At 39.2% G+C, this 9,230-nt stretch overlaps 1 protein-coding gene and 2 pseudogenes across 1 annotated transcript in view; 1 reads left to right on the top strand and 2 right to left on the bottom strand.

The window, feature by feature from the left end:
• Positions 1–9,230, bottom strand: part of BCL2L13 (BCL2-like 13 (apoptosis facilitator)) — a 102,765-nt gene that overhangs the window by 74,546 nt on the left and 18,989 nt on the right. The gene's annotated exons all lie outside the window — the stretch shown is intronic.
• On the top strand, positions 1,700–4,869 carry LOC102826742 (annotated as a pseudogene).
• LOC102823697 lies at positions 5,345–5,954 on the bottom strand (annotated as a pseudogene).

Below are 9,230 nucleotides of genomic sequence, written 5' to 3'. Positions count from 1 at the left end.
GAAAGTCGAGGCTTGAATTTTTTCTTCAGTTCCCCCAGCTTTTTGGTTTTCTGATTCCAGATCTTTGCACATTTTGTTGTAATGGCATCGGAGGAAGACTCATTAACAAACTGCAATATGCAGATGACCTTGCTTACTGAAAGTAAAGAGAACTTAAAATACTTGCTAATGAAGATCAAAGACCACAGACGTCAGTATGGGCTGCACCTCTATGTAAAGAAGACATAAATTCTCACCACTGAACAAAAAACAATATCCATATAAATGGGAGAAAAGATTGAAGTTGTCAAAAACTAAATTTTGTTCAACTCAACCATCAACACTCTTGGAAGCAGCAATCAAGAAAATCAAATGATGTACTACATTAAGCGAATCTGCTGCACAAAACATCTCTAACACGTTAAAGAGCATATGTGTCGGTTTGAGGGCTAAGGTGCGCCTGACCCAAGCCATGGTATTTTCAGTACCCTCAAATGCTTGTGAAAGTTGGACAGTGAATAAGGAAGACTGTAGAATTGATGCATTTGAGTTATGGTGTTGGAGGAGAATAATAAAAGTACCATGGATTGCAAAAAGAACAAACAATCTTTGTTGGAAGAACTGTAGCCAAAATGCTCCTTTCAAGCCAGGATAGCCAGACATTGTCTCCCAGGCTCCAGACATATTGTCAAGAGGGATCAGCCCCTGGAAAAGGTATCATGTTTGGTAAAATGGAGGGTCAGAGAAAAGGAGGAAGATCCCCAAGTACATGAACTGGCACAGAAGCAATGGGTTCAAATGTAGCAACATTATGAGACTGGTGCAGGACTGGGCAGTGCACAGGGTCATATGCTTCGTTGTGCACAGGGGTCATATGAGTTGGTACTGACTCAATGGCACGTAACACCATCAGGTGCTATATAAATTCCATTTGGACAATGTCTAACTGTATATATATATCCAAAGAGTAGGAGACACATGAAGTGCACGCTATGGTTATGCATCTCACTGAAGAAGCGAGTAGTTGTCTTCAATAACCCCACATGGGTGGACCTTGTCCCAAATCTGAAAAGTCAGCCCTGGGCAGCCTTAGATGAGTTCTCACTAGGAGAAGTGGCTGAATGGATACACGGGGTAGAGAAAAAAACCAACAAAGAAAAAAGACTGGTGATTTGTAGGGGCTGGGCAAGCAAAGCATGCCTTTCTCAGACAGCTGTAAATGTAAGAAGCCAGTAATTGGCACAACGGCATACCACTTATTGGTGGAGTAAAAGCCATTGCCTGTTTTGTTGTTGTTGTTGTTTATTTTTACTATTTTCTTTGTTTACTGTTGTATGCTGGTTTGTTGGTTTTCCATCTCCCTTCTTGCTCTTCTTGCCTCACCAAAATGGAGACAGCAACTGCAGACATACAGTCCAGCCACAGCAGTACCTTCTACACCCTACCAACTGGGCAACAGACAATACCAGCTGCTATACACCAGATCAATGACCACAGCCAAGATCAACTAAATCCACCCTGAACAAACTGTATGAATAGCAAACAGAATGGTACAAGTTCATCTCCTTATCACACCCACCAGGAGGCAGTTGGTGAGTGCCTAAGAATACACTAACATACATTCATCAGCTTAATCCAAATACAACAGTATTACAATGTCTCAAAAGCAGTAGAAAATTTCTGTTCACAAGAAGAAACAAGGCAGAATGGCACAAAAAAAATGACCAAGCTAGAAAATGTTTTGGAGGCAAAAAAGGCATTGGAAATATCTGAAAAAGAATTAAGGAGAATAATATTGGGGTACCTTCAAATGAGTGACAAAAAAAAAAAAAAAAGGACCAATTCAAAAAAGCACTATGGAATCAATCAAACAAAACAGATAACGTACTGGAGACATAACAAAATATGTGAACAGAAACTCAGAAGATTAAAGCTAACATATCAGAAACGGACAATATATTGAAAGGATAAAAGAGTAGATTTGAATAAATAGAAGCCAGAATAAGTGAGCTTGAAGATAAATCTCTCAATACTAGTAAGCTAAAACAATCAGAAAAAAGAATGAAAAAAATCTGAAGAAAGACTTCAATTCATGTAGGACAACATTAAGAGGAACATCTAACAGGTGATCAGAATTCCAAAATAAAGACACAGAGAAAAGCACCGAAAAGATTGTCAAAGAGCTGCAGGAAAAAAATTTCTCTAATGTCATAAAAGATGAGAAGCATTCAAGAAGGTGAACAAACAAACCCCCAACAGGATAGACCCCAAAAGAAATCACCAAGACACACCATAATTAAATTGTCAAAAATCAAATTCAAAGAAAGAATATTGAAAGCAGTTTGAGAAAAATGAAATGCTAACTACAAAAGAAAACCAGTAAGATTAAGCTCTGATTTCTCTACAGAAGCCAAGCAGGCAAGGTAGCAATGGGGAGACATATACAAAACTGTGAAAGAAAAATTGCTAACCAAGAATCATAAACCCAGCAAAACTGTCTCTCAAATATTATGAAGAAATTAAAACATTTCCAGACAAACTAATTTGTAAAAACCAGGCCAACTTTATATAAAATACCAAATGGAGTCCTTTGGACTGAGAACCAACAACAGCAGACAACTGGATATTGATATAGATGGCAACATCACCCAGAATTCAATCCAGATATAGTAGTTATCCAAAATAAGACAAAACTGACTTGCAGTAAGATGGTGGACTAGGTAAATACACTACACGGGCATTCTATAGCAAAGTAATGAGACACAAAATAAAACAGACACAGATGAAATTTCTGGCACTCTGAACTGCAGAATAAAGGTTAGAGAGGTGGATGGAGTGCTTGCTGGAAGGAAATGCTGAGCGAGACTGACTGGTGAACCGCTGGCCAGATGTAGCCTAGCACTTGTGAGCAGCTTTGGCAGTGGAGGGAGGACTGGCAAAGCAAATTCATAGAAGCAACCGAAAGGGTGTGATTTCTGCCTTTTCCTTATGCTCCTCTGGTGACCACAAGTGTGGCTACCCTCATTCACCTCCAGTGCAGACCCTGTTATCAGGGAGTTCAGAGCCACGTGGTTGAGAGCCAGGCCAATGTGCCTGGGAGCTGGCTGTACCACTATAGTGTGCCGATTTGGTGCCTGGATTCAGGCTGGCTTGACTCCAGACCTACAAAACTCTCAGAGCCACCAAGCCAGCATTTATCCAGCCACACTGGCCCCAGTTCCCCGGGTACTAACAGACACTGAAATCAGCTCCCCATCAAGGGTCCCCACGAACTACTTCTAGATTCAGTACCCCAAACATGTAAGTAACAATAATAAGATCAACAGGAACTCCATCTAGTGCCAGGACTCAACTGTCACATCCCTTCCACAATCACTTCATGAGCTCATTGAATTGCAGGAGCCCCCCCGAGATTTCACACCTCCGGGTCCAACAATTGCACTGTTTGTTTTTACAAACATAACCACACAATGGCATGGAGACAATTTTAGCTTACACACACAAAAAAAAACAACAATAGCTCAAACAAATGACTAAGATGCAAAGCCAGAAAATGTTTCCAAGGAAGAAAAAGTAATAGAACTGAAAAAATCATTTGAAAGGATGATAATCAACCTTCAAATGAATGATAGAAAGATCAAGGAAAGCATGGAGAACACAATAAAAACTCCAGAATTCAGGAAAACACAGGAACAGACAAGGCGAGCGAGCCTGGGGATTGGCCAGTAAGGTGGCTGTGTGCTCAGGGGCGGAGCTCCAAAGGGGCGCACTAGCACTACCGCCACCCCTATTGCTGCGGTTAAAGAAGGGACACGATGGCGGGCCCGCGTGGATCCCCAAGGTCTCTCGGCTGCTGGGGGTGTTCCACAACCCAAAACAGGTGACCAGAGGCTTTTCTGGTGGTGTTCAGGCAGAGACTGTAATTCCAGGAGATGGCATTGGCTCAGAAATCTCAGCTGCAGTTAGGAAGATTTTTGATGCTGCCAAAGCTCCTATTCAGTGGGAGGTACGGAATGCCACTGCCATTCAAGGACCCGGAGGAAAGTGGTCCCTCCAGAAGCCAAAGCGACGATGGATAAGAACAAGATGGGCTTGAAAGGCCCTTTAAAGACCCCAATAGCTGCTGGTCACCCGTCTAAGAATTTATTGCTGCGCAAAACATTTGACCTTTAAGCCATGCGTCTCAATTGAAGGCTATAAAACCCCTTATACCGATGTAACTATTGTCACCATTCGCGAGAACACAGGAGAATACAGTGGCATTGAGCATGTGATCGTCGATGTGCTGAGTATCAAGCTTATCACCGAGCAGGCGAGCAAGTGCATTGCTGAGTTTGCCTTCGAGTATGCCCGGAACAATCACCAGAGCAACGTCACGGCTGTGTACAAAGCCAACATCATGCGAATGTCAGATGGGCTTTTTCTGCAAAAAAATGCAAGGAAGTTGCAGAAAACTGTAAAGATATTAAATTTAATGAGATGTACCTTGATACAGTATGTTTGAATATGGTACAAGATCCATCGCAGTTTGATGTTATTGTTATGCCAAATTTATATGGAGACATCCTGAGTGACCTGTGTGCAGGGTTTATTGGAGGTCTTGGTGTGACACCAAGTGGGAACATTGGAGCCAATGGAGATGCAATCTTCAAGTTGGTTCATGGGACTAACCCCGGACATCGCTGGCAAAGACATGGCCAACCCCACTGCCCTCCTGGTCAGCGCTGTGAGGATGCTGCGCCACATGGGGCTTTTTGACAGAACCGCAAAGATCCAGGCTGCGTGTTTCGCCACAAAGACGGGAAGAGTTTAACAAAAGATATGGGAGGCAATGCTAAGTGCTCAGACTTCACTGAGGAGATCTGTCGCTGAGTCAAAGATTTAGATTAACGCTCCTACTGATGGTATGGCACCAGTCACTCTGAATGAATACAACGCACATCTCTATTTAGAAAACTTACCATATCTATGCACTGGGTCTGCTTGTCAGTTTTTTGTTGTTGTTGTTTTTTTTAAGATATTTGAAATACAACTTTATTCTGGTTCTAAATGGTAAGGAATGGGAATGACAGTAACAAACAAGATTTCACCACTGCATAGTATGATCCGACTGTAGCAGTTGTATATTTGAAACTCTAAAAGGAAACAACTGCATTCCAACAGCTAGATATGCAAGTCCAAAAAATGAAGGTATTTTTAACTGCCACATTCACTCCAAAGCCCATCCATCTCCTTCAGCATCCCAAAGATTAGCACATGTTCTGCTTAGCTATATAATAAAGTGGCAAACACGCGGCACCACTGACATCACAGGACAGTTGCCTATAACACTAGACATCTGACGCTGGGCTCCAGCTTCGTTCTCTTACAGATCATCCTCCTCGTCTGGGAGAGCAGTTGTCTGCGTGTGCTGCCAAAGCTGGATCTGGTGGGGCAAGAGCAGGCATTGCAACAAACTCCAAGTTAGGATCTCCAATTCGTTTTCTAGCAAACCAAAGGAAGGGCTTTTCAAGGTTGTAGTTACTTTTTGCAGAAATGTCATAGTAGTAAAGATTCTTCTTTCAGTGGAAGACGATGGATTTTGCTTTAACTTTCCTGTCCTTAATGTCCACTTTGTTACCACACAAGACAATGGGGAAGTTTTCACATACTCAAACCAGATCCCTATGCCAGTTAGGCACATTCTTATAAGTAACTCTTGAGGTTACATCAAACATTATAATGGCACTGGGCTTGGATATAATAGCCATCTCTCAATCCCCCAAATTTCTCCTAACCAGCTGTGTCCCACACATTGAATTTAATCGGTCCTCTGTTAGTATGGAACACAAGGGGATGGATCTCAACTCCCAAGGTGACTACATACTTCTATAATTCACCAGTCAGATGATGTTCACAAATGTCGTTTTTCCAGTACCGCCATCACCCACCAATACGAGTTTGACCTGCATTTGAGGTTTTCCTTGGGCAGCCATCATCGCGATGGTTCTTCCAGAAGCATCTCCGGGCCATGACTCTCTGCTTGTCTCTTGACAGAGTACATTTTTGGATCTGGCTTCTTAACAAAAGTCTGTACAAAAGATGCAGATGCTGCTTCCTAAGGCCTGCTTTCAAAGGACTGTTTCCAAGTGCTGTTTTATTTATTAAATACTATCTGGTAAACAGTTTTTGTAAACTCTAAGGGGATTGTATCATCTGCTATTGTTAACCATTTTACACTTCGGTTAAAATAGGTCCCCCCCCCCCCCCCGTTGTAAATATGATACAGAATTAGTAAGAGAAAACATCTAACTTTATTAAGAAACCTCTGGGGGGGGGGCGTTGTTGTTATGAAAAATATAATGGAAATAAAACAGGATATTGAATTGGGCATAAGATAAAATCTTTAAAAAAAAAAAAAAAAACAGGATATTGATATTATAGCACAAGATGATATTCTTATAAAATGAAATGGGCAAGTTCACCTAAAAAAACTAACAAACAGTAAATCTGGTCTATTTCTAAGGGACATGAAAAAGAAAGATAGATTTGTCCTTTCTATGAATAACTGTGTATGAATAAAAACTTCAGATCCAAGAACTAAAATAAAAGGAAAAAATGCAAATTTTGAAACAATACAAACATGCAAGTAGAAATCCAGAAGATTAATACTAAAATGTCAGAAATGGACATTACATTGAAAGTGTAAAGGAGCTGATAAAAAACAATGGAAGCCTGAATTACTGAGCTTTTAGACAAATCTCTCAATACTTGTTGTTAAGTGCCATGGACTCAGTTCTGACTCATAGCAACCCTGTAAAGGGTATCCAAGGAGTGGTTGGTAGGTTTGAAACGCCACCTTGTGGTTCAAACTGACCTTGAGATCCTGTCCTTTATCCTACAGTGCCACATCAGGGCTCTCTTTCAAAGCAATAAAAAAAAAGAATGAAAAAAGTCCAAAAGAAAGCCTAAGTTATGTGGGATATCATAAAGAGAAACAACTTAGGGGTAAATGAAATTCCAGAACCGGAAGAGGCAAGCACAGAGAAAATTGTCAAAAAGGTATTGGAAGAAAAATTCCCTAGTATTAATGGGAAGATAAGCACACAAGAAGCTGAATAAACCTCCAAATAAGATAGAACCCAAAAGAAAATCACCAAGTCATATCATAAGCAAATATTCTAAAGATAAAAGAAAATGTAAGTCCTGAGAGCAGCTCAGGAAAAATGAAAAGTTACTTAAAAAGATGAACCAGTAAGACTAAGCTCGGATTTCTCAGCAGAAACCATGCCGGCAAGAAGTCTATGGAATGGCAATATACAAAACTCTGAAAGAAAAAAATTGCCAACCAAGAATCATAAATCCAGTAAAGCTGTCCATTAAATATGATAGCAAAATCAGGACATTTCCTGATAAAGAGAAATTAAAGGAATTTGCAATGACCAGACCAACTTTACAAAAAATGACCAAGTAAAAAACCTACAAGACTGAAAATAGGAAAACAGTAAAGAAATGAACTACAAAGTAAGAAGAGGAAATAGCGTAGAAAGAACTTCCAAAGGGCAAGAAAGTCAAGTAGATTTCAAGATATAACAGACTGTTTTAATCAGGGGGAAAATTTTAACAAATTACAGGGTAACGTCCAAGAAAAATAATACACCTGCATATCAAAATTTTTAATTAGTAAACATTAACACAACAGAAATGAAAATAAAAAGAAAACTCACAAACAAAATGAACTCAGCATAGAAAATTATGTGGAACAAAGAATCCAGAAGCACCACAAAAAAACACACAGAAAAATTACAACAATCAATTCATACCTATTGATAATTACACTGAATGTAAATGGATTAAATGTACCAGTCAAGAGACATAAAGAACAGAATGGCTAAGAAACCAGAATCCTTTATGCTACAAGAGCAATATCAAAAAGATGGAAATAGCCTAAATGTCCATCAACAGAAGACTGGCTAAACACACTTTAGAGCATACACACAATGGAACAACAAAATGTTGCTGATGAATTGATGAAAATGATGAATCTGTGAGACACCTCAAAACATAGTTGAACCTGGAGGGTATTATGTCAATCACAAAAGGACAAACATTGTATGAGACCAATTTTGTAAAGAGTTAAAAAAAAAAAAAAAATGGGGGAAGTTCTTGATAACAGAAACAATCTATGATGGTTGGGGGGGGAGAGGAAAAGGGAAAATTATTCATTGACTAGAGGGTGGATACATGCTAACATGGGTGACAGAGCAGGCAATATACAATAAGAGGGAAGTTAGCAGAGGAAAGATGAAGGTAACAGGAGGGACAGGGTACATACTGTTAACTGCTGTTCCATAAAAAGATCTAAGTGTGCTGTGGGTTAATGCATTGGACTGCAGAGTCAGTTTGAACTGCATGCTCGGCAGTTCAAACTTACCAGTCACTCCTCAGAAAGTCAGAACTGACTCAATGGCACTTAACAACAACTATGAAGCAAAGTATATGATTTGTTGAATATAAAACTATCTTCTCTGTAAACCTTAATTCAATTCACAATAAAAAGTTTTTCAAAAAATTAAATTTTAAGAAAAGTAAAGAAAACTACAAGACAGGAAATAGAGAATCAAATATATCAATGTATAATGAATACAAATAAAAATCGAAAAGAGGAAAAAGTAGTTACAAAACTTCCAAATGGCGAGAAAGTCCTGTAGACTTCAAGATAAAGCAGACTTTTAAATAGAGAATAATAAATTACATGGTTACCTCAAAGAAACTTAATACATTCTCACATCAAATCTTAAAAAGGAAAATCCATGAAGATTTTGTAAACATTAAAATAATGAAGAAATTGACAAGAAAATGCACACAGAAAAGGAACTCAGCTTAGGAAAATATGTGGAACACAGAAACCAGCAGCACCACAAAAAAACACACAACAAAATTACTGCAATCAATTCATACCTAATGATAATTACATGGAATGTCAATAGATTAAATGCACCAGTCAAGAGACAGAGAGTAGCAGAATGGATAAGAAAGCAGGATCTTCCAATATGCTGTCTACAAGAGACACACCTTATATGCAAAGACAAACATAGATTAAAAATTACAAACTGGAAAAAACATATCAAGCTAATGGCAATCAAAATCTAGTAGCAATGGCAATATTAATCTCTGAAAAAATAGCCATTAAGGTAAAAACCAATATAAAAGACAAAAAAGGACATTATCTCATGAAGGGGTCAACTGAACAAGAAGACAGAACCATAATA

The sequence above is a fragment of the Chrysochloris asiatica genome, unplaced genomic scaffold (assembly GCF_000296735.1).
Source record: "Chrysochloris asiatica unplaced genomic scaffold, ChrAsi1.0 scaffold00050, whole genome shotgun sequence".
Lineage (NCBI taxonomy): Eukaryota > Metazoa > Chordata > Mammalia > Afrosoricida > Chrysochloridae > Chrysochloris > Chrysochloris asiatica.
This window is presented reverse-complemented; position numbering and strand designations above follow the sequence as displayed.